A 27,404-nucleotide genomic window follows, 5' to 3' on the forward strand; every position below is an offset into this window, starting at 1 on the left:
TCATCAATCTAATGACAAGCAGTGCAGGCGTCGATCATAAGCGCTCACTTGCTTATAGATTTCCTTTGATTATTCCAGTCCAAACTCTCTGATTATGTAATTGTTTTGCTTTCTTTGAATGCCAAGGTTTTCTGAAAAGGCCCCGAAACCAATTCAACCACCCCTTGTGTGTCAGCAATATTTTTACACAGAGAAAATAACAATTGAGTTTAAAAGGAGCTTTTAATTTGTATGACACGTATTGCCACTGCATTTTAAGAAGAACTGACTGGCTTTTTGTGTTTGTGGATAAACTCCTAACATCTTTTTATCTGGATTATAATTTGAATTTTGTCTGAAACATTCACAGATAAGATAAATAATTATAGATGCTACTTCTTTGCGCTGTTCTTATAATTAGTTTTACAAGTTTTTGGTGTGAATATTTACTCATAGTCCTCTTATACCTTGTCAAGTAACTGTATGATCATTAAAATGTAATCAAATGAAGGTCACAAAATTATATCAGTATCTGCTCATAACAAGCACTGGGAGTTCTGTTTTTTCTGTCTCTTTTAGCAGTCAGGTCAATGGGCAAATATTCCCAACTTAACACTTGAAATAGATTTATGATCTTGCACCACCTTTGACCTTCTCACCATGTGGCTACTCACTCTATTATTTATTTGGCTGCACAGTTATACTTTGCCAGGAACTCTCATAGAAAGGCCTTTATGAGAGAGAATGCAGAGAATGGTAGCAAGCATGCAAATCAGATACAGATCTGGCATTTTTACCGACACAGAAATGCACCACACAATTCTTCATTTTAACTGCACGCCCTCGACTGGCGCCTCCAACCTCTAGACGTCTGTTTCACAGCTGTATAATTCACTCCACAAAGAGCGAGGATTGTAAAAAGGAAAATGCCTCTACAGAGTGTTTTGGTAGAAGGTGGCTGTGATGCACTTTTGAGCTATTGCGTCCAGACACAATGCAGTGAAAAGTGAGGGATTTAGGAAGTCGTTACGGTGGCTTTACAGGCCAAGTGCAGCAAGTATACCGTTACTGTCTGCTCAGGACGCAGTCATACAGCCAAGTATGAGGGGGGGAAGAAAGAGTATCATCTGTCACCTCGCCTCTCCAGCACGAGCTCGTCATCCTTTTCCTGAAAATACACTTGACTTCTCCTCTTTGTTACTCACCGCGCTCTGTCTCGCTCCATTGAGACCAAGTAATTTAGCTCGGAGAGGAGGAACATGCCTCTAAGGAGGCAGGTGCTAACTAAAGGAAACTAAGTGCATTAGATATTTCATTAGCCGAAGAGAGAGTGGGCTGCTGGAAGCTGTTTCAAAATCGGCTGCCTTGCGTTTGATTTGTTTTGCTTCTCTTTTTTTAAGGGAGGTTTCTGTGGTGTTTTTCAAAGCACTTACACAGCTTTTACAACAATGACAGATTTTCATTTGCCTGCAATTACCTCAAGTGTTTAAATCCGAAATGCAATCTAAAATGTGACTATTATCAGAGATCTGTGAAGCTGGCAGGAAACCAGTGTGTGACAGGAGGGTGTTTCTTTGCTTTTATTTTTCAGTGTTTTAATTTCCAGGCAGTTTTCTTAGGGAGCGGTGCTAAGGAGTTAAAGGATAATGGTTCCTGTCTGTACAATAACATTGTTCTCACGATGTTAATTGCAAAGATCTGGGCATGCAGCGACATTTCTGAAATGAAAACCCTTTTTAAACAAGTCCCAGGTTAGCCAGACTTATTTGGAAAAGGAAAAAAAAACAGATTTCTTGTGCAATGATAGAAGTATTTTAGTTTTTTATACCTCTAAACGAAGTGGTTTTAATGTTGTGGATAAACTGGTAGCTTGTTTACAGCCTGTCAGACCACCTGTGTTTTTGCCTGTAGCTATGATGCTGAGTTCCCGTATGAAGGAATTACTGTGAGTGTAGTGTATTCGTGACAAAAACAAGACCCAAGTTAGAATAAACTGGAATTTTCCTGTGATGCAGTCAAAGCAGCTCATCTGCTGATAACTGAATCTGTTTGTCACCATGGATGGATTAATGAATGGGCCTACGGGGCACAGGCCCAGAGACCCAAGTGTCAGGGTCCCCCTGTTCTTCGTAGGCAAAATGTCAAATTAACACATGGCGAGCAAGAAGAGAATTGAAATTACCACAAAAAGACACAACTGTTGCAAATAGATTAAAAATGTCTACAAAGAGACTCAAAATTACCACCTAAAGACATAAAACGATTGCAAACTCAGTCAAGATTAACATGACTACAAAGAAACTCAAAATGGCTAGAAAGAGACATAAAGTGACCTTGACATACAAACATACGCAGAACAATGATGCACAGACTCAAAATGACCTCAGAGAATATCGAAAGACTACAAAGAGGAAATTATCAGAGAAAAACAAAGAATGACTTCTAATGCGAAAAAAGAGACACAAAAAAACTACAAAGAGTTGCAAAAAGCTATAATGGGAAAAAAGTAGATCAAAAACTACAAAAAGGGGGGAAAAAAACACAAAGACAGAGACAATATGATGATAAAGACTTTCAGAAGGACCGCAAATGGATCTAGATTACGATAAAGAGACTGAAAATGTCTGCATAGAGAATCAAAATAATAGACACTAAATTACAATAAAGAGATCCAAACTGACTACAGAGATCCAAAATGACTACAAAGAAACACAAAATTACCATAATGAGACTCAAAATGACTGTGAGGAGACATTTAAATAGAAATAGAAGATCAACTACAAAAAGGGGCAGAACAACCACAGACAAAAAAAAAAAAAAAAACAGAAAATAAAACACAGAGAGATGCGAATTGACTACAAAGACACTCAAAACAACGACAAGCAATCAAACTGCCAGTGAGGTGGTGGGGCCTTCTGCATGTCTGTGCCCATGGGGCCCATTGTCTGATAATCCGCCCATGTTTGTAACAGTTGCTAATTGCATCAAAACAAGCTTCATAGTAAGACAAAGTCTTAAACTGTAAATGGAGTGGAGTCCTTTTATCCCAGCTTGAGCCTAGTTTGTTAAGTTTTAGATGGACGAAAATAATCCTGATCAGAGGGAGTCCAAGTGAGTGATTACTAACAGAAGTTTGATTTTCAGAGACGATAAACTGAGCCAGAAACAGCTACTTCAAGTGTTTGGGGGTTTTTTTTAAACTGAATTTAATTTGACTGTAAGAAAATAGATAATGGTTAAGTTTTAAAATCTCTCAGATCATGGCCATGTCAGTGGATGTGCATGAGGTACAGCTCGGTCCTATTTATCTCCTTTTGTGAATCTATAAATTTCCTTCCAGTATCTTTACATGTCTCTTCACTAGTCTGGTGGCATCTCTTGCATTATCTTCTTTCAGCACCCTATCTGTGACTCTCTCATCACAATCTTTGAGTCAAGGAGAAAGCAAATTGAGAGGGAGACTTTGTCATTTGTATGCAAAGAGAACGCCACAGCTATCTCCCAAATATGAGAGCCATCCAGTGCAATTTGACCATGATTGGGGAGAAATGTGAGTAATCTTTCGCATCATGCATCCTATATGATGGATGACATTTTTGCTTTGACAGAGAGAGGCACACAGAGAAGCCAGTGCAGGAGGTTTAGACATGGGCATATTTTGTGTTTGGAGGTGGTGTGTGTCAGGCACGTGTGGCTGCGTGCATCCATGCATACCAATGTCTGCTCTGTGGATACACTGCGAGGGTTCCTACTGTTTGTGTTCTTGCTTCAGCAATCTGACATGCTGATTTGGATGGGCAATGCAGGAATTATTGATACAGGAGCTTGATGTGGTCATGTGAAATGCAAACTCAATACTGCGTGTCTGGCAGACAGAAGTGGTTATGTTTGCATGAGATTATCTTCAATCTCTCGAGGGTCAGGCCCCTCCTGTACGGAGCGGATGTTAGAGCTGTTTTGTGAGTTATTGTTCTGGTCTTTTGCAGCAAAAGGTTTACTAAGCCCTCCACAAATTACTGTGAGGGTTTTGCATGGCTGTATTTTTAATTTAGCGGGGTATTTAATAACCCTGATCATATAAATGATTACAGCTGAAGTTAATTTGAATGCTCTGCTGCTAATTAAAACTTAAAGCTTTTAAAACAAGTCTTAGCCATCCTGTATCTGGAAAACAGCAGATTGCAAAATAAAGTTTAAATTCTCTGCTACTTGAAATTTGGTTGTTGCAACTTAGAAACATATTTCAGAACTGTAATCACAAACTTTGTTTTTCCACAATAAAGGAGGCTATATATTTCTTAAAATACTTTTTAAACTCGAGAGGGAAACTATATTGCAGAAAGAAATATGAGATTGAGTCCTGAATTAGCTGGCTCGTAATGCACTATGAGTGTATCTACAAAGGGCAGTGATAGGAGTATGTTTGCGTAGCATGTTGGTTGAAGTGGGGTTTGAACTCTGGCCTGTTTGCTTTAGGGGTTGTTGGTCTAACCAGTGAACCACAGGAAAATTGCTCTACACAGCGGTTTGATTGAGTAGAGGTTAAGACCACCACTTGAGGACTGGGTAAGTGGTGCTGGAATTCCAGTTGGAGCGCCTTCTCACTTTGATAACTGAGGTGGCAAAATGAAATGAATGTGATGGGGAAAGAGCCCAAAGCTCAGCAAACAGCAGAGGTACTTTGTATCCTGTGCCTCTGTTTGGCTTTGTTTTAATGCCTCAAAGAAATATAGTTCAGATATTTTGGAGTAGGGTTGTATGAGGTGCTTTATCCAAACTCAGTAAATTGTGTACAGTAAATTTCAGACAGCGTGCCTCTAGTTTGGAGATGCAGGCAAGAGTACCGCTACAAAAGCTAGGCAGTGCACTGCTGTGGATGGGGTCCAGTAACAAAAGTAATTTAAGCCACCAAAAAAAAAGACTCCAGACTCCATTCACAAAAGCTGTAATTTTACCTCTCAAAAAAGGGGAGTTGCTGGTGTACTGCTGACTAAATCAGTTGGCTTGTTTGTGTTATTTTGTGACGTTGGTGAATCCAAACTAACCCTTTAAAAAATCAAAGAAACACAATAACACAAAAAAACAAATCAATCAAGGCAGCTGTAAACCAGAGGTTCCCATGTTCTGCGACATAATGCATCATTATAGCACCACTTTCTGACAAATTTATCAATGTTTCTCATTTCTGTATAAAATCTAAAATCAACCCAGACTCTAGCTTTAACTAAAGATCCCCAGAATAAAAGCTTTCGACCATGTCTCACCAAACTGTGCAACAATATTCTCCAACAGATTGAAAAAAAATCTGAATTATTCCTTTAAGCAATGTAAAACTACTTAGGACTCAAAGCTCCTTACAGGTTGTATTTATACTCTGTAGATAAAGTGCGTTTAATATGGATTCTGCTTTGAACTCTGCTAACCTCCTGCTCTATGAGAGTGTAGCTGTATATTAGTATATGCGTCCATGCATTGTCCTTATATGACAGCGTTTGAGGGAAAACAAAAAGAAATCAAGCCCAGAAAAACGGAAATGGTAGTAATAGAGGTTGCGGCAGAGCAATCAACCTTCTGAATCTTTCTTTTTTTTTTCTCATCTGGCTGATTGAGAGACGTGATCTTTTCTCTCTTCGTCTCCACTGACACCCTTATTTAACAGCCGCCTCTGCGGGCCTGCCAGCAAACGCTAACCGCCGTGGAATCCTTCACACAGCGGAACACGCCTCACTCTATCCGTATGTTAATATGGAAATTTACCTGTCTGGCACCCGGGCGGACGAGTTTCTCCGGCAGCAGACATGACTCGAGTGGCAGTAGGCCGGGGGGGGGGTAGGAAGAAAAGCAGCAGGCAGTCTCTAGCGACGTCTCTGCAGGGAGTTCAATATGTAATGAAAAGCTTCACTGGGCCACTGAGCACTTGACCTTGCCTTGGCTGCCTTAGCGACAGACATGCTTACAGTACATACGTCACCTCCACCCCAGCGAGCTTTTTATATCCCCCCGCCGCCAATGCGAGAGGGAGATGAAAGTGAGACTATGCATTCATTCAGACATTAACAATGATGATGAGAGCAGAGAGGTGGAACAGAGCAGTACAAAAGCTCAGAGCATTTTTTTGGAACACTTGCATCGACATACTGTATGTGGCTTTATGCGCGCACGCCGTGGCCAAGATACACCGACACAGAGTAGGGTGAGAGATTTTGAGAGATGAGAGAAGTGACAGTGGGAGAGAGATGAGAGAGAGGGCAGAGAGCAGGAGAAGGGGGAGGAGAGAAGATGGGGGGGGGGGGGTGCATTTGCCTGTGATGCTAAAAATAAAACCTGCAGAGCCGCTTTTGAGTGTGCAATAGAGCAGACATTCATCTAGAGCACAATTATATACGCTCTGTACTGCTGTCTGCGCACATGCACGCTGCAGCTCCTGCATTATCGGTGCTTAAACTGAACACACAAACACGCATACTCAAATTGTGTCATAGTTGTGATTTTGTATTCAGGGAGTGTGGGGTGAAAAATGCCTCTTCAATGCTTCAGCAGGGGGTCCTGCTTGTGTGTGTGTGTTTGTGTGTGTGTAGTGTAGTGTGTGTGCGGTCCCACAGTCAGACAGCGGTGTGAAACGTGACCTGACAGGACCAGAGAAGATATTAAGACACACACGGGGTGAACACCTCTCCCCAACACTTGCACACACACTATCCTCAGTCTCCATAGCAACCTCAGGCAGAATTGATGAGCAAAGTCCTCTTGACTCTATGTGCGAGGGAGAGAAAGGGGGACTGTGGTGTCTTAAGTGTGTGCGTGAAAGTGTGTGTGGTATAGATTGTGACTTTGAGAAAGAGGACAGGCTGCTCCACTATATTCTGAGGGGGATTAGCACCTCAGCTGCATCTCTCTCTCTCACACACACACACACGCACACACACACACACACACACACACACAGTATGACACACATTTCCCATGGGCAGGTGCGGACGCCCTCCTGCACCGGCACACACATTAACGCAGCCACAGACATGTATTCAGACAGCTCTCGCAGCTTCTCTGTCATCACTCCCCAGACATTGTTTCTCCTCTGTTTGTCCGTGGCCTTGATACTCTCTCACCTGACATGCCATATACTTTCTTGCTTTTCTCTATTATTTTCTCATCTATTTTCCCTCCCACTTGTGTCCTCTCTCTCCTCTTATAGATTCACACCGTTGGGGACTTGTTGAATACAGTTATGTATACTGCAACACTGCTATCTGTGTGTCAGTGTTGACCTCATTCCTACCAGGAAATCCCACTAGTAATGGATGAATAGAAATGTAATATATTTACTACAAGAGTAGATGCTTGTCATTTTGGTTTTTTGTTGTAATTTTCAAAAAGAATGCCCCCTCTAATATGAATAATCTACATATGATGCACCACAAAGTATACTGATTAAAGGTATACTATGCAGGATTGTTGATTACTGTTGGTAAAACACGCACCAGTGAAACTTAAAGTAAAAGCCAACCCCAGATTCACTCTCCTTTGGCGTTTGGTCTTGTTTTATTTGCAGGTCTTTCTGGTTTTCTGTGTCTCTGCTTATCTCAGGCCTCACGGCATGCATGAGCAGCGTGTGACAGCTACCTCGCTGTGCTGCTGCAGCTCACGGGCTCGTGTTGTTCACACTCTATAACTACAGTATTTTCAGAATTAAAAGCTATTGTGTTGTCAGAAACACAGTCCTGGAATTATCCCACAATAAAAAAACCTTGCTTTAACAGCCGAAGGGATTCTGTCGACAGAAACTTGTCAGTGGGCTTTTATTTTGAAACAGACAGAAAAGGATGAGTAAAACAGGTATATCTGTATTTCTTCACGTCTGTGTCAAATATAGATCTTGAAATTGTAGTGAAAGGTGGTATAATTTCAATATGATTATTAAAAGATCAATTTCGCTGCTGACTGTGTGCGTCACATGAAAAAAAAAAGAAAAACTCACTAAGTGTGCAGCAGCTGAGCAGCAGCCCTGACCTCACCTGAGCAATGTGGGGGTGCAGGCCCGTAAACATCTTAACACAGAAAATTAGAAGTTAATAGCAACATATAGTCTCTGCAGAAAGTGCAGCAAACACTTTAAGTAATTCATAACTGCATTTGACAGGTATTATTTCTGTATGAGTCTATGCATTATTCTAGAAAAATCCCGCAGAGTGCACCTTTAAAAATGTGTTGTAGCCTTCAAAACAGTCTTACATTCCAACAATGTACTACATCCTCTGAACTACTTTCTGAAGTGTTTATTTTATAGGTAGTTCAGCTCATATATTGCACTGGTTAGTTTTCACCCTAGTTCTCTAAAAATGCAATAGTAGAGTCATATTGTGTTTTTCAGCCTGGGTCTCTGTTGCACAGATTTTGGAACAACTGTATTGGAGTAAGCAGTGTGAGCCTCCCAGGGCTTTTCAAAGAAACTTCAATATTGCATAAATCAATTCAAATGCTTGTCCCAGAGTCCACAGGATTAACTATTGTAGGTAACTGCAGAGGGATCTACTTTAAGGGCAACTTTCCAGCCAACCAAACTGTCCAGAAAGCTTTAAGAGCCCATCCCTACAGCTTTTGCCTTAGGGGTGACCCTGAATAGTCGACTATTCAATCATTCAATCTAAGGATTCAGCTGCCATTTAACTGCCATTCTCACAGTTGAATTGTTGCAGGACAATGTGGTTATGAGAAAAGGATCATTCCATTTGAGCTATATGGGTGCTGAATATTTGATTTTTACACAAAAATGTGCTCGGTTTCTCCCAATAATAAATCATGATGGTTATAAGCTACTTTGATAAATGTATTTATCAGAGCACTCAAATGAGAATGTTGTGCTTTTAGAGTGCTATTTTTTTTAAAAATGTTTCTCCGGCAGTATCGGGGGGAGATGCATAGAAACTTCTGTTTACAGCTTGCTACTTGCATCTCTCTTTCTGTCTCTGTCTCTCTCTCTCTCTAGCTCATTATGTTATATTGTCCATAAAACTCATTTTCTTCAGTTTCTAAAAAAATATTAAAAATATTCATTATTATAATAATGATTATATTATTATTAGTAGTAGTAGTAGTAGTAGTAGTAGTATTTTTATTATTGGATTGATAAGCAAAAAAAAATGTCATTCAGTTATCAGTCAAAGATATGCAAGACTTGACAAATCAGACTACTAAATTCTCAATACTATACTAAATTCTAAGTTGCGAATGCCTCTAGCATGGCCGTGATTCTGAAAATGAGACCCAGATTGAAAAGTACATTTTATTTTACCAAATGAGAGGAAAATATATATTTTTAGATTCTGGCTGTGATCCCACTGAACTCTCACAAAAGCCATATGGTGATGCATCAGGATATGGTGGGAAAAAGTCAAGAAAAATAACTGTTTTGATTGACAGCCCCATTCAGCGCTCTCTAACGAATATCTTGGAATAGTACATCATGTCCTATTGAGACAGTAAAAAGCATCTTTTTGTGGTATTTGGAATAGAAAGCAAGCAATTCTATATCCAGTGTATTAAAGTTGACTTTGCTGATTTAACAACTGAATCAATTAAGGGGTATGTGTTTCAGTCTGGTTTATTGGAGATCCAAAAGATCTCTCTTGTTTTCTCTTTTTTCTTTGTTTAGCTATCTGTCTTCTCTTTCTAAGACAACTCTGACTTTCTCTCTCTTTGTTGCTTCATCTCCTCTGTCTCCCGTGTTTGTTGCTCCTCTTTCGTTTAATCTTCACTTCACCCCCCTCCGTGATTTGCTGCGGGCACTCTTTAAAAACTGAGTTATGGGGCAGATTATGCTGATGTATGTTTCACATGTCAAACAATCAGCTTTGTAAGTGAGGAACCATGGGCTGGTAATAGCCAGGGATGGATCATCATTACGGAGGGATGACAGCCGTTTGAATCATCGCGCAGTGCTACGGGGCTAAATGGGAGACTCACTTCTCCCTTGGGGGATGGCAGAGTTGTTTGGGGAGCCAAAATAGCATCCCATGCATCTTTACATTCAGACTGACGCTCGGAAAGACGGGCTGTTAGTGAATATACACACAATTTTCAGTAAAGAAAAGCAGTCAGCATCTGTGACGCCGTGTGATGTTTGCTGTCTGCAGACTAAAGCTAACACAGCCTTTGAGCCCTCTTTGCATGCAGCTAACACACATACATAATGAACAACATATGGCATCAGGATGCAACAGTGCTGTGTATTTAATATTTCACTGCACTGTGGGCTCTCTGTGTGTGTTTGCTACTCTGGATGTTCAGTCAGATAGAAAGCGTGTGCATTATTAATGGGAACACACGCAGCTCAGAAATTCCCCTTAGAAACTTTTCCACAATTAGATGTCATCGATCATATATGGAGTTTTTTTATGTGGAAGTATTTCAATTTAAAGTTTTGCTGTGCCCACTTTGCCTCGACCTTCCTGGTTATTCTTTAACATCAGCGTTCTAGTGCAATTTCCTGCATTTCCCCAAACAACTCTTAATAATCTTGAGCGAGCAGGTGTAAAGTTGATGCTGTCACCTGTTGATGATGCGTCAGGGAGGAAGGAGCGGCAAGCAAGGTATTTGCCAGTTGAGTAAATTGAGAGGTTTCCATGTCTTTCCCTCAAAAATTACCTCATTGTGTGGCTTCATTGCTTACTAGTCTACTTAGGCATCTGTCATTTTCTTTGCCTCGGCTGCAGTGGATTCTACTCGTGTGGTTGTTAAATATCATTTTCATATAATTGTGGTGATAACAAAACCCTGTGGCTATATTCACTTAACTGTCAAGAGCTGGTCTGAGTGGTAAAACTAGAAAGAAATAAACACATTGATGAGGTGAAAGCTGACAACCAGTGATTTTAGCCCTACAATTATCTCCTAAGGTTAAAGGACATATTATGCTCATTTTCAGGTTCATACTTATATTTTGGGTTTCTACTATCAAATCAAATAAGACTGACGTACATTTTCTTTTTGAAATTATTATTTGGCAAAGGTAAAAAACTGACAACTCAATTAATTTAGCCCAAAGGGCAACTACCTTGGGGAAAAATTAACAACAGCAAGCAAGATTAAATCTTCCCTTCCCTTTCTACCCTGAAAAATGACCAATAACAGCTTCTTAACCAGAGTATTTACAACAGATATGTTCCTGCAGGAATATGATCTGAAATTGGGCAGCAGTGTAGGCTGAGTAATGTTATCACTGGTAGCTTACCTGTAGCAGATGACCATATGAAAAATCTGTCATATCAGTTTATCTGGAAAGTAGAAACAAACAAATGAACATTGGAAACAGAGTATTCAGATCAGTCTGAAGCCTGCTTTACTTTTACATACATTTAACTCATTATTTGACCACATGAATTGATTTTGGTCACATTTAATCACATTTACACCAATCAAAACATTTTAAAACATCCAAAATTGAAAAATTATATATGACAGGAAAATCATCATTTCTCTTTTTGGAAGACATGTAAATTGAACAAGACAACATGTTGACTTATTATTGAAATTTTATCTTTCTTCCTTTTCAGATCAATATTAAACTAAAAAAGTGATTGCCAGCATTGGCAAGTAAACAAAAACTGAAGTGGCCACACACAAAAACATCTATCTAAGAAAATAACTTGTATATTAATGAGGTATAACAAACTAGTTAGGATGATGAGCTTGGCAGTTGAGTCAAATATGTTGGCTGATTAGTTAAAGCAATAAGTAGGACTCCTGAGTCAGGAGTCAGGGATGCTCAAGACAGCCCCCGATTCAGCACCCTGGACAGCAGCCGGGACATTATCTGTCGTGTAAAAGGTTCATGCATGGGCATTTTTTACACTGTGCTTCCACATAATGTAAAACAAAACATCGCTGCTTATTTTCACATCATTTCCTCATTGTTCCCCTCACTGCCTGCTACTTCTCCAGTCCATTACTCCAGCCTGTGCCTCTCCATGCCAGGCTGCACTGTTGCCACATCCCTTTGGTTCCAGAAACACTGGATCCTCCTGGAGCTCCAGCTGTTGAATCCCTGGTCCTTCTCCCTTGGAGGAGCGGCGCAGTGGGGCACCAAAACTCATCTACCCTACTCTCACATGGATATTCACCCTGCCACCACCAATGCATTAACCCATCAAGCCTGGCTAACACAGCACCTGGGGCCAGGAGAGTGTGTGTGCACTTCATTACCCATGTCAGATGTTCACCTCTTTTTGCACCTTTCACACACAGAGAAAAACACACACAGGCAATATGAATGGTAATAAAAGACATTTGCATGATGGGGAGAGTAAGGTCAAGGACGGGGCTGCCTGGTGTCGACCACGCGGTCGGCCAGGGCACCTGTGATTGGCAGGAGGTAAGGTACGATGATGTCAGAGGCGATAGGACACCTGACATGAGCACACACACACACATGCATGTACACACACATAATAAAATGAGACAGCAGAGGGCCGAGGGAGAGGGAGTTGGACGACGGAAGAGCGGGGAGGGTAGTAAGAGAGGTTCACTCATCCGTGCGGTTCACTCTCGACAGCACACATGCACAAACACACACATGCCAAATACAGGCTGGCCGTAGTAACTCACTGGCCCAGTAACAGATGCTGTGAGCAGTGTGAGAGCCAGGCTACACCTGCTCTCCTCTGCCGCTCCACCTCCTCTTTGGTCCTCGGCCCCACATCCATGCACTGAGAGACACAGTTCCTGCCTCCCCCCTTGCCCAGCCAGGACACCTCTCGGCTTGGACACTTTCTGAGCAATGCCCCCCCCTTCTTTTTGTCCACCTGGTTTCCTCCACACGAAGCCCAAGCTATTGTCATTTGCCCCCAACACACAGTGAAAGAGTGTCCGAAACACAATATTTCTTTCTGTCTTCACACACTCTTAATTATGCATGTATGCAAATAAGTTCATGTTAATTTACTTCAAGCCAAGCTGTGAATTCAAGACTTAAAAATTCCATGTTAATTTTAGTAAATTACTGTCTTGAACACCCACACACTCTCACTTTTGACCTATTACAACACCTGGCCTATTATTTAAAAACTGCGCATGCTTCTCTGAGGTGCTTAATGTGTTGGTGAATGTGCATACCCCAGTTTAGCATATTAAAGAGTTTATGTATACGTGTTAGTTTATGTTTTGATGGAGGGCTGGGGGTAATGCATTATCCACCTGTGCTGCTCCAACTCTCCTCCTCCGATCAAGGATGTAGGCATCTCATTAGGAAGCTGCTGGAGCTAATTAACTAATTAACCAGCCTATCCCAGGGAACCAACCCTTTGCCAATCAGCGAACCTAGGCGAGCCGCTTTCACTAACCTAAAGGGAAGGTTGCGCCCGGGTGTGTATCTTTATTCCGCTCGCCGCTTCAACTCTCTGTAACCCCCAACATGCCTGCTCACACTCGGCTGGGTGGAAACAAAGACATGCTGATGATAATGAAAGTTTATTTGTACTAACAGTGCTGCCTCATGGACGGATGTGCGTGGGCGCACACACAAACGCGCCGAAAGTAGTTAATGTTTTCATACGGAAGGTTCTGTAATCTGTTGAATGAGGCAGATGGTACCTCTAAAGTGGTGCCACAAGCTTCTGTGTCAAAACGTGCCTTTTTTTTTCCTCCTCTGTGTGAGGCTATTTCTTGAGCACTTCTGGTGCAAAGCATTTCAAAGTGCAGCAAATGAATGACTGCTTGAAATTTTCGCAAAAAGCCTTGCAGCTTTGTGCAATCACCACAATCTGTAGAACATGAATGAAAAACAGTTATCACAAGCTTTCATTTTAATAAAGTTGATGTGATGCGCTTGAATATCACCCTGAACGTGCCCACACTCACAGCAATCAGTCAAAGGGAGACAAGGAGGGAAGATGCATGCATATCCCTTTACTGAATTTATTTATTTGAACTGGAATTTATTTATTTTATAGGGAGGATGCAATTCAACATAATTCCAATACAGAGTATGAGACTGATGTAGTGCACAAAGAATGTATTACTCTTGTCCCTAGTTAGGATTTTATACACAGACCTACAGTGTTATGAAAATAATGACTTTCAAACATTATAAGACACTGTAAACATGGAAAACACAATAAAATACATATACCACAAAAAACATATTGCAGTACACATATAACAATACATATGCTAAAATGTACATACCACAATACACAAATACACTTACACTAATACCCCTTGAAATCTTTCAGAGCAATTAGCTAAGAGTGTGTATAGCAGTGGTTTGCTTTTAGTGCTTTGCTGTAAAGATGGCCTAAAGTCTGGGATCAGTTTGATTTCTGCATCATCTACACCTCTCCAGTGCCCTCTGTTAGCCTTTTGTCAATGTTTGGACATACAACAGTCCACCCACAACAGCTGACTGTTGAATTAGTAATGAACACAGTTATGAAGCCACTTTGTCGTCGGTTTGCTTCTGACTGTGTGTTTATGCACAAAACTTGACATGAAATCCATAAACCCAATACAGTACAGCACCAGACAGAAGCCTGGTACAACCAACTGACCGCCTGCTAAGACTCTCCCCCAAACAGTGATTGTGTAATTATAGCTTAGAAACTTTAGCTAGACACAGCGGGACTGTTAAAGGTCTATAGTGTAGGATTTAGAGGGATATACTGGCAGAAATGGAATATAATATTCTTAACTATGTTTTCATGTGTGTATAAATACCTGAGACTAAGAATGTTTTCGAGTGGCTGTAATCAGGCTATAAATATGTTTATTTCTTCTGTAAAGTTGCATGTTTTAAACATGTAAGGACTAAGCCAGCCTCGTGTGGCTATGCGATCAACTGCAGTTTTTGGCACTTATACACTGGCTTGATTTTTCAGCCTTGGAGGTTGACGATTTATATAAATAAAGATCAGCTCGTTAGGATGTCAACTTTTTTGCCTGGGGCATTCAGCTGTAGCCTAGCAGAAAATCATATATGCACCCATGAAGTGCATATTTAAGACCCATCATACAGAATTCTTGTTTTTAAATGAGTCTGCTTGCAATAATATAGACAGAGTTTTCAGCCAACTTGATGAGATATTATGTTCCTTTTAGCTTATGCTAGATAGCTATTGCTGATAAAATCTGATGTGAATCATGGGACTTTATTTCAGAAAACACATACAGTAGTCAATGGTGAGAGACAAATAGTTTTTTAATCCTGTTTGAATTGTCTTTAGTATTACTTATTTTCACAGTCTTATATGTAAAAGGTTTTACAAAAACTGCTTTCTTTGACTTGAAAAAATATGGCTTCCTTTTAAAGGGCATGCTTTTTTTCTGAGAAAAGGTCCCTTGGTGGTCCAACAGAAGAGGAGGTACTACAACAACTTGAAGCGTGATAGACAAAGTGGCTCTGGGGGCCAATAGGCTGATAAAGACGTGTGTCTGTGACTTAAACTGGACCAATACTTTGAAAGTAATACTGTGAAAGTTATGAATTCTCTGAGCTGCATGGGTATGTTAAAAAATTCAAGCCATATTTGAGTGAGTACATGTATATATCCCTGCTCATCTTGTGATTCACAGCTGTCCACTGAGACGCGTCGGAAAGTTGTCTGTGATGTATTCTTGCCTGCAGCTATGTGACCATCCATATACATCGCTTTCTGAAGCATTAGCGCGCCGGCACGCTGGGGTCTAACCCGCGAGAACACTGTGTGATGTATGATCCAATGACGCCCACACCCTCCAGCAAAAAAAGCTCTCCACTCTGGAGGAATTTCACTGATTAAAGGACTAGTTTGTCAAATATTTGGTCTAAGATAAGCACCCCAAAGTAGGAAGAGATTTGCTCTGCAGTGCTTAATAATGTCATGTGTTTTTTGAGCTTTAGTACAGCGCCGTATTGGAACTGAATCATTAACAGGAGTTTTTCGAAACAAGTTCTTAAACACGTCTAGTCTTTGGATTTTGGCTACAAATGGTTGGTTGGCTCTGTCTCAGAAGTCTCTTATTACAATGTAGGAGAATTGCTATCATTAGTCGTTTCGGATGAGAGTATATTATGTTTGCAGAGTGCATTTGGCCTCCAAAATCTCTTAATCGGTGTTGTTGCTCACAAACCATGTCTTCGAGTCTCCTCAAAGCTTTTACCTGCTTCACTCGTTGTGACCTCCCTCGCCATCTTGCACGTTTTCCCTCTTGCTTTTTTTGTTTTTTAATTAAAAGGAAAAAAAGGTGCTCATTAATTGATCAACCATAAAGTAAAATAATACAGAAGGGGCAAAAAAACCCATGTAGTTCTACTGATGAGGGAACTTGATAATGAAATATATTCCTTGCCCATGCCGCAGATCTAAAAGGAGAGCTCCTTGTATATGAACAAAGTGCTGCGACTATTTGTTGTATTTTTCAGAAAATAGAATAGGATCAAACAGCGGGTGTTGCCTTACACATGTAAACAGGAGATGTCTGGGTGACTTTGCAGAAATTAGCTGGCTCCAAGTGGGCTTTGAGCAGATGTGAGTGGTGGAAAAAGCAAATTGGAATTGGCACCTGATCTGACAACTTGGCAGTGTTTTTACCTCCCGTCCTCGATATGAGTGTGGTAAATTGAGTGCAGCCCAATATGGGAATAAGATGAGGGAATTTGTTTATTTATTTATTTATTTTCTTTCTCCTTTTTGGCTCCCTGGCTTGTTTGTAGATGTCAGCAGATCCTCAAAATACTGCTACCTTTGGAGTTGGAGAAATTTATTTTTGGCAGCTAATTGGAGGCACGGCCTGCCTTAACTTCAAAATAGCTTAAAGAAGTATTTCACTGCTGGAGAGATGGCCTTTTAATAAAACTAGGATGCCTATGTAGTAGAAAGACACAAATACTTTTGAAAAAAGTGCTAAATGACTGGAGAAAATGACAGTTTTGCTCAAGAGGTTGAAAACCTACAGTTACCAAAACTCATAGCGCCATACCAGACCAATTAACCAATAGAAATGCTGAATATTCCTATGTATTACCCTATGTCCCCTTTTTAAATTCAGGGGTTTTTGTAAACCCCGTGAATGCAGCACAGGCAGAGCTCTCCATGAGTTCTTTTTTTCCTCAGCAGCAGTTTGTTACTCTTGGATGGATAATTGATCTGTTCATCCTTTCACAGCTGATCGATGTAGAGGTACAGCTGTTTGTGAGTGAATGCAAACTTTTAGAACCAGCAGAATGAACAGTTAAGTTTCACTTTCGCTGTGCCTGATGTTCTCCTGCTCCGCCTGTGCCCAGAGTACGCAAACTCTTATGTGTAATGTTTCTGCAAATATTTTTGGAGCAGAATAGGCAGTACAGTAACATCATCTTGATTTACATTCAAGCAGCACTGCTTAGTTTTACTGTTTTATCTGATTTCAGTTTGAGAAAAAGAAGTACAGCCTGTAATTTGAGAAACAGCTCAAGAGCCAGCAAAACTCAGCGGGATGACACGTTTTGCATCAATTTGCGTCATCTGGAGGAGTTTTGTCAAGGGGGAAGTCAGGCTACCTTGGCACTGGCTAGATGGAGGAAAGTCTACCACAGTTAATTTACACAAAGTACTAACATTGTTTTGATACAAAGGTGGTTGAAAATCAGCAAACTATCCCTTTAATGTCAAGTCTGGTCATACACAAGACTGCAAACACACACACAACACATTCAAAACCAACATGACACAAACCATTTAGGTGTCATGTGCTGTACATTTTGCTTCCTTACACTTGCTGCGCACTACACACTGTTCCATTATGCATACGTTATACCATGGATAATGCATGACATGAATATAGCTGATGTGAAATACTCTAGGGAGCCCCTACACCTCCGACATTATTCATATACTGTGTGGGCCCAGTGTGTGTGTGTGCATTCACATTCATGCTCCAAGAACATCTTGACTCCCAAACCGATTTCCTAGCAGGGGGTTCTCAATCGTTCCCCCCTCAGCTCTTTGCTGTACATCTCCCAGCGAGGATGGATACAGCTTTGGGGGTGGGGGGCTAGCTAAGAGTATGATTATGTACCACTCTCTATTCACACACTTACACGATATTGCTTTGTGCCAGATCTCTTGGCAGAATTGGTATTCATGTGAGGAAGCGCAAAGAAGGAAAGGCTCTATCTTCCCTGTCCTCTGTTGCAAGAGAAAGTGCAGAGAGCTCCACCAGGAATTCCTTCAATTCGGAGCTTCAGTCAGCGCAACCTCACATTTTAATCCTGCAGCCAGGCTCTCAATCTCCAGCCTCCTGTTTTTTATCCCTCAGTGTGACTTCACACCTTTCTATCTTTTACCACCTTTCCCTCTCTCTGCTTCCATCCTCGCTTTATTTGTTGTTCTGTAGCTAAGTAACTCCACAGCCACTATCCATTTCCCCCTCATCTTTCTCTTCAGCGTTAAATAAATAAAACACATTCTCCAGATAAATGCTTTGTCTGTGGAAACAGACAATTAAATCACCACTTTTCTCATTAGTTATAAGACAATATAAAAAAATAAGTTATTGTCATCAGCCCCCATAAATACAGGCTTAAAGTTGAAATATCCAACATTCAAATCCCACTGTTCTTTAATTCCCCTTTCCTTATAATAATGAGTCCTCATTCTCCCAGTTGAAGGGCAAGAAAAAAGCTAAGTCAAGTTACTGCAAGTTGATTTGCGATACCAAATATATTTTATTGAGTTAAAGAATGGCAGCAGCATAGTCATTTAAAACAAAATTCATTTCTATGGTGAATAACAATGTTAAAACTCCTGAAGCAGCTGCTGGTACAGCATAGATGAGACTGCGGAGTTCAAGATAAAAGAGGGTACTGTCAGCAAATTTGAACGTTTAATGCCATTGTATTATGACAAATAGTGTATTGCGGCGCTTAGTGGTAATTGGGAGCAATTAGAAATGTTACTTACTAGAGCTCAGCTGATACAGTGACATAGCTGATATTTGTGGCTGGTTTTGGGCTATCCCTTTAAGGGCATAGAATATGACTACTTTGGAGTGTGGATGTTTTGGTATGAGAAGTGTCTAAGTCTCTGTTTGAAGTCTGAGTAGTACTGACCAATCACATTTGAGCAGCATCCATGCAGAGAGGTGGCACACATTGGCCTAAATGCAATCTTAGAACCCACTGACTATTGTCTCATGACAATTTAGCTTCTAATGAACTTCATGTGAATTCGTTTTTCTGTTTCTGCTGAAATGACTGACGCACGGAAGAGGAGGGCCTATATCTCCTGGCTACATAAGAACCTTCACAATACTGGCTGTTGCCCCCTGAGGTTCACCATCATAAGACTGATAGGCTCTGAGATTTTGTTTTTTTAAACTGTGTAAAATCATTTTTAACACAGAAATGGTCTCGAACCATCATATGACCACTCATTTTTAGATCTAGGAGTCGAAAACAATTACAGCTCAAGAGTTTGTGTGATCACAAATCGTGGAAACACTCCAAGCTAAGCCAGCAACTTATTGGCATGGAAAGTGAGAAAAGCTGTTTTGAGATTTTGTCCATTGACAATGCCAAGCCTTACTTGCATTTACTCATTTTCTCTTGATGGAGGTCTGTCGAGTAAATCACATTCTGCAGCCTCTTAGATTTACATAAATATCCTATCCAGTGTAGTCTGTGTCCAGTAATTTATGCCTTTTTGCATTTTGTGTAACAACACAATCTAAGTTTCAAGGTCAACTTTCAACCTTTTTTAGTCTTTTTAGTGGTTTCTAATAATATATTCTCCAGTACTTTTGTTTTCCTAAATAATACAGCTGCACAGTGCACACTTTAAAAAGACTTCTTTAAAAAAAATTAAAACCTGCATCCAAGATGTTCTTTTATGTTTTTTTAATTTATTTTTGAGCCTTTTATTATTATTCATTTAATTTTTTACAAACTTAAGTATAAAATGACTAATACTTCCTTTAATCTTGTTGGCCTCTTCGCTTTCTTGAAGGAATGTCTCTGTCCCTTTAGGACTCCAATGTGTATCTCAGTAACCTGAATGATCTGTAATATTTTGAGTGTTTATTTTTGTTGCCTGCACATCTTTTTGGCAGATTACCTTCCATTAATAAATAAGCCATGTTGGCTTTTTGCTTGCTGAGCTCGCATACTTGCAGCAGTGAGTGGTGAGGTTGTAGTAAACTCAGCATAGCTATCTGTATCTCCTCGGAGCAGGGAGGAGAAACACCGCATAGGCAAAACATGAAACTGCCTGACTGAGCTGAAATGAAACAAGTGCTAATAACTTTGGAAAATAACATAAACAGTCTCGTATACTGCGTTTTTGTTTATGCCATGTGGTACTTCGTGGTGGGTGGGGCAGCAAGTCCCTTTTTTTTTGAGTACCAATTTGGATAGTGACTCACTCCATTGATACTGCAACAACACCAAGCAAACCTCTTCTTTTTTTGCAAGCGAATAAGTGTTAAAGTTGATGCAACTTACGCTGAAGTGTGAATCTGGCAACCAGTCAGGCCAAACAAACCACCCACTACTCTCCTCAACATCTCTCCAACCCCACGCTTCTTCCCTCCATTGCTGCCACAAAGTCAGTAGATGAGTTGAGACAAGCCCACCCTACTTTTTCACGCATACACCTCACTATACGTCTCTCTATCTCTGCGGTTTCCAGCGGTAGGCAGGTCAGTGTAGTTCAAAGTGAATCCTCCTACTTTCTCGCACAGCTTGCATCCCTCCTCCAATCCCACCTTTCTTTCTTCTCCATCTTCATCTCCTTTTCCCTCCCTCCATGCCTGCCTTTCATTCCACCGCCCCCCATGCGTCCTCAGCACTGTGGGTCAGGCCAGTTCAGAGCGTCAGGATGAGCAGTCAGCTCCCGTTATGACAGCCTGTCCACATGAATACACCTTCCTCTCCTCTCCTGCTCCTCCTCCTCCAACCCTCCTTCCTTTCTGTCTCTCTAAGAAGCAGCTCCTCTCAACTCTGAGTCCTTCTTGATCCACCCTTACTATCTCACTGCGATCGCACTCTTGCCGTCTTCCCCATCCTCTTCCTCCTCTATCTCGTGCTACCGTCCAGCCGTTGTCATCTTCCCTTCCTCCCCTGTAACCCCGCGTTGGCCCTCCCATCCATCACCGGCTCTTCCTGTCCTCTCTCGTTGCCATGCATATGTCTCAAACCCTAATAGCTGTCCCTCCGTCTCCGTCTCTATCAGTTCATCTGTCTCTTCCTCTCTCCTCTTGCGCCACACCACACACACCACCACCATCACCCTTCCTCTGTCCCTCATCCGTCACTCGCTTCATCTTTTTTTTTGTCTCCATTTCTCTCCTGTTTTTGTACTTTTTCCTAATGAAAAGATCCGTTCGTTCTGAACCTGGGGATCGTTCGTCTTCATTTTCTTGCGTTACAAGCGGTCCGTCTGTTCATTAATCTTTAGCACTCCCCTGTCTTTCCCTCTGTAATCTATCATCTATCTGCCTCTATATGTAGCTCCCACAAACTTCAAACCGCTCTTTCTCAGATGAAACTCATTCCCATCTGAAATATATATTCCCTATCGATTTACCTGTATGTGTTTATTTGCAGCTACAGAGCTCTAATGTATTTCTACAAGTGCTTTGACTTCAGCAATTAATGATAATACCTCGTTAAAAAAAAATTTAAAAACCAGCTTTAGTGTGCATCAGCCAGTTTATAACGATATCCAGTAAAGAGAATGCTTCAACATGGAATGGAATCACTGTTGAGCTTAATTCAATACATTGCAATATAACCTCGCAACATATTCCCTATGGGGATGTTTTCTTACTAAGCTGTTAATTCAGCCAATAGTGGAGAACATACTGTGATAACTATGATTCTTGCTGCTTATTATTAACCTTAAAAGTGACAATTAGGTTGCTTTGTGGTAGAAGCCACTGGTTGATTTTTCCCCAGTGTACATTCACATTTCAAAGTTTTCTTTGTAATGATATTTTCAGTGTTTCTCACAAAGAAACACAGGTGACTACTGGAAAATAAAAAAAAAAAAAAAATATATATTTTTACTACTACTTTTTGTTCATTTTTACCATTTTTTCACAAAAAATTTAAAGATCAATGTTACATTTGTAGAAGTTTAAGTCGCCGATTAAAATATTGCTTGAGTGAAAGTCTTAAAATATCTGATATTTTATGTAATAAAGAATCAAAAGTAATTTTATGATATTAAATGCACTTAAGTATTAAAAGCAAAAGTACAAGTTGTTAATACAAAAGCAGACGGTCAGAATTCTGACAGTTGTGAAGTTCATTTCTTTGTAGCATGAACTGCCTTAAAATGGAGCCCACATTTTTTACAACTTTAAGGATTTAAAGAACACAATCCCATTTTTCCTTCCCAGTCCTTCATTCATTCATTCATCCATCCATCCATCCATCCATCCATCCCTCCCTTCCTTCCTTCCTTCCTTCCTTCATTCTTTCATTCCTATTTTGTAGTAAGTGACTAAAATGCTTAGAGGAAATGTAATGGAGTAAACGTGAAAATTAACAAGACATAAAAACTCAAGTAAAGTAGAGATACTCCAAAAAATACTTAAGTTCTGTAATGAAGTATTACTTTTTTACATCACACCAACACCCATCATACTTTTACAGGTGCTGGATTTTGACCTCTTGTAACAACCAGTTACCAGTTAGATTTGGGGTGAACCCTGTATGTCCAAAATAAGTCCTGTCTGCCCTTAAAGTGATAAAAACGCAAAGGTTACAGTACTTTGTACCTGACCTGTGACCTTTTGCTGGAGAGGGAAAGAGTAATTAATGACATATCATATGAATAATCTTTATCATACTAATTGGAGCCATTAGCAGCCATTATTGAGGCCATTGCTGTTGTTATTTTTCCAGTCTTATTAATTTGCACACCAGCATTAGCAAATGTCACACTTTCCCTGGTTTAAATTAATGGTTAACATAAGTGCTGACAGTGTTAATTTCTCTATCTTATGTTAGAGTTACCCTGAGTTTTCCCTCTTCATTACACTGAATTAGCAGTTAGCATCAGTCGGGACAGTGCTAGGTTTTCCCTCCTTATTGGTTTGCATTAGCGGTTAGTGAGGACAGTGCTAAGGTTTCCCTAGTCATCTCCCATTAGCAGCTGTTAAGCCGCGGCTTTCCCTTCCCATTACTGTGAGTGACAGTGCAGCCGGGTGGAGGAGAACCAAGCACTCAGAGGACGACAGACCAGTGCACATTTCACTCTGCTTATGCATCCAGCACACACACAGACACACACCAAGCAGATGGCACACACACAAGCCAAGACTGTAGTAATACAGAACGGAGATTAATATATTTATGTGATATTCAAGTATGCAACACTTGCGTCACTTCACAAAAATCCATACTAGATTCCTTTTCCCATCATCCATTGACTTTCTCAATGACACATCCGCTCCGCTGGCTTTGCTTTTGGTGGTAACAACATGCCCATTCACTTGGAATATCTAGTTAATGACATATGGAGCTCACATGGAATCAGCTGCCCCTTAATTCTTATTGTATTCTTGACATCGACTACAAGCTTGCAGACGCGTACGTGCGCACACACAGACGCACATGCAGAATCAATAGCCACCAATGGAGCTTGAGTGTGAGCCCACAGGAGATAGAGTGTATCTTTTATCCAGCATTTCTGGGTCATATCTCTGGCCTCTATATCCTGATGCACTGGCTGCCAGATTGCCCTTGTGACCACACTTCATAGCCATCATGTTCAGGATTTTGATTGTTATATTGTATTGTGCTTGTTTTCAGGGGCTTCTGGTTTACTGCAGTTAAAATAAAATTCACACTGACACGCTTGATACAAAAACAGGTCTTCTCCGTTACCCTTGAAATTATTTAGCTGGTGATAAATGTGTTTAAGATGGTCTGAGAGAGCAAAGTCAATACTGTATTGATTCTACTTTTCCACAACTTATTGGGATTGTTTTGCTATACTCATGAGTATATTTCACCTAAAATAAGGCGTTGCATCCTCTATGCTTAATAGATGATTAATAGCATCTACGGATAGCGAGCACTTAGACACTAAACAAAGACCAATGAAATCTGGTTTAGTATTCCACATTGGTCCATTCGTTTTTTCAGCAGACAAACTTGGAATGGTGGATTTTTTTTGCTTCCTTGCTTTAGATAAGAAAAAAATATACCTCCATTGAAGAGTTTCAATTACAACATTATGTTTTAAATGTCACCCATTGCTAGGCGGAAGAACTGATCAAATACACACCAAGATTCTGTTACTGAGTTGCATTTTTCTCGCAAATGTTTTCAGAGCCATATTTTAGCTTATCATTTACCTGTAATACGAGATCCAGCCAGCCGCCATAGTTTCATATGGACCATTCCACCGTACATCACCCACTAGCCGAAGTGTTTATTGGTCTGATAAGGCGCCTAACATTCTGGTAGTTGTGGTTTTCTGTATTAAGCAAAACCATCCTTTTTCTCTGGTCATGTAGCACCAATGTCAAAAGTATTTGCATCTTTCTACTGCATAGACAACCTAACTTTATGAGGGGCCTTCTTTTTGTTCATGAAATACTTTAAGATTTACTTATTTTAGATACAGTGGGGCACAAGATAATTCCTTTCATCACCGCAAACTGCTGTCATAATGATACTTCCCTTGCCAGAAGTAAGTCTTGCACCAGGAGCCAAGTCAAGTGTGTGCCTTGCCAAAAAATTGCGTTTCTCCAGGCAATCTAGCTGAGTTAAGCAAGTTTCTTGTAATCTCTTGATTTTTCAGTAAGTATAAATGCATTCAATGAGGATGTGAAAGAACAACAGGACCTCTAAGAAGCATGAGTCAATGTTGCTTAATTGTCCTTGAGCGTTGCAAGATAGCAAAGAGACCACACAGTAAAGGGAGGAAGAAGTCCAGGGAGAAGACAAAGACAGAGTGAAGAGAGCATCAGAGTGAGTTATCAGTGAGGGTGATTGCAAAGGAAAAAAGGAAAGAGATCTGATGAAGGATGGTAAAGAGAGTTAGAGAGCAAGAGAGTGTATGCGAAGTCTCAGAGTTGACGAGAATGGAGAGGACGGATCACGCAAGCGAAAGGGACACCAATCAACACCTCCTGATTGCCTCAGGTGTCCCAGGTGGAAAGATCGATCTGTGGGGAAGCGGAGGGAAGAGGGGGCAGGAGGACGGAAACATAACCGCACCAGACACTCGTCAAAGAATACAAAGGGGTGTCATATCTTCTGCCGTCACTCCTTCTCTCTACAGGCCACTCAGGGGAATGAGCCGAGATGGCGCAGGGGTTTGATGTTCGGCCCGGTTCAGTTGTTGTTGACAGTAAATGAACGCTCAGACACTCCCTTCCCAAATGCATGTACTAGCCAATCTGTCCACCCATCAATCACAAAACTGTTGTGTATGTAACTCATTACTTAAACCAAATACAATTCAAAGCAGTAAAGTGGAAGGATGAGAGAATGATCATAGATTTGCCAGCATGACAAGGACGGAGTCATTCCTTATCGAAATCGAGGGTGTGGGACTGTCCTCTGGGGACAACAGATGTAACAGGGTCTGTTCCTGACAAGTCATCCAAATAAAACGATAAAATATGCTGTTTGTATGTGCCCTCTAGAAGAACACATAAAAGCATTTTCTGAACAGACTCTCAGGGGACATCATTTGTCAGTGCCTTCGAAACAAGAACTAGCACTTATTTTTGAAATTTTGATTTGTGATGGCTGTTTTTTAAGGTTTGGTTTAGGGTTTGGGCAATAAATGGACTATACTCTTGCATTTTTTTCCATGTGGGATGTACTGAGGGACTATATTGTCAACATGAAGTATAACATTTTTGGTATTTTGGTTCTCTTGCTCTCTTCTGTGATCAAGGAATACCAGTGCGAGTTGCAAATATTGTTAATATATGAACTTGAGAGTTGGTACTGTGTTTCCCGCTCACAGTGAATAACGTTTAACGGTGTTGCTGTAATGGTTTAACTGTGTAGTATTTGCTAACATCTAACTGTTATCTAACTATACGCAAGCTTCAAGCTCACAACAAAAACACTTACGAGCCCGAGTGGTTCCATTTTGATTAATTTCATGATAACAATATATTATTTATCTGTAGTATAAGTACTTAGTATTTTATTTAACTTTCTTGCTGCAGTACTTTATAGCAGTGCTTTGTTCAACTTTATTGCAACAGTACTTTATTTAACTTTACCATGACAGTGCTCTATATAACTTTATTACAACAGTACTTTGTTTAACTCTACTGTAACAGTACTTTTTAAAAAAGTCTATCATAACAGTACTCTCTTTAACTGTATCATAACAGCACTTCATTTAACTTCTTCATTTATAACTTCTTTATTTTACTATATTCTAAGTGCTTTAGTATTTTGGTAGTAAACAACAGTTAGGAGAAGATTTCAAAATCGTAATATAGCAGAAATATACAGAAAGATTTACTTAAACAACTAATAATGATTTTTCTTCTTGTAGAGAGAGTTGGTCCCATGGTCCCACTATTGCTCTCTCCACGTTGGCTTAAAAATTGAGATCGTAAGTTACAGTAAAAAGCTCCAAAACAGCTACTTCATGGGGAGATTGTTTCTGCAGCAGCTTTTTTCAAGGTCAAGCATAAACTTTTATTCCAGCGTGGGTGAGAAGTTCATAAATTGCTTCATTGAAAAGCTCCAGATCAGATACTGAGTAGAAATTGTGTTGTGGATCCGTTTGCTGACTGCTGTTTCGTAGGTCAGGATGAAACATCTGATCTCAACTTGCTAGATATGGTCATCACTATCAACCACCATGTCAGCCAGCATCAGAAACTTGTTCATAGTCATCACTTACATATAGTGCGCGCTACACTGTAACCCCTGAAATACAGCATACGGCTGCAGATTATAAAAGGCTCTAACAACTCTGGGTTGGACTGTGCCTTTTTATTCAAAGGACAGAGATATGCCTCCAAGTGCTTCTTAATCAAAGTTCAGTCATCCATACAAAGAGTGGGTGCAATAAAGAGGAAAGATTGACCCAATTATGTGTACCTGCTGATTACCTTGTCTTGGAAACACAGAGAGGCACTCAATCTACGTCGTCGCACAGAACACTCAAACTACATCTCCCACACACACATCCTGTCTACATCCCGACCTCTGGCTCATTGTTCCGCTCGTGACTTCTAATCACAAAGACAAGGCTGTGATGTGAACTAAACCAGCCATGGCCACGTTCATGTTCAGCTGACCCTAACATGAGGGAAATCAATGTCCTCTAGCCCCTGTCTCCACTCCTCCACCCCTCACTGTCTTCCCATTCCTCCCATCACCTCCATCTCCCCTTCTCAAGGTTGCTAATGAATTATGAATCCCTCTAATTCAAATCCACAGCCAAGTCCTACATCTCTCCAGCTTCAATAGCTCACAGCCG

General features: G+C 40.5%; 1 protein-coding gene across 1 annotated transcript in view; it reads left to right on the forward strand.

The window, feature by feature from the left end:
• The window catches only part of nlgn2a (neuroligin 2a), a 222,632-nt gene that overhangs the window by 154,084 nt on the left and 41,144 nt on the right, over nucleotides 1–27,404 (forward strand). The window lies entirely within an intron of this gene.

The sequence above is a fragment of the Plectropomus leopardus genome, chromosome 23, assembly GCF_008729295.1.
Source record: "Plectropomus leopardus isolate mb chromosome 23, YSFRI_Pleo_2.0, whole genome shotgun sequence".
NCBI classification, from domain to species: domain Eukaryota; kingdom Metazoa; phylum Chordata; class Actinopteri; order Perciformes; family Serranidae; genus Plectropomus; species Plectropomus leopardus.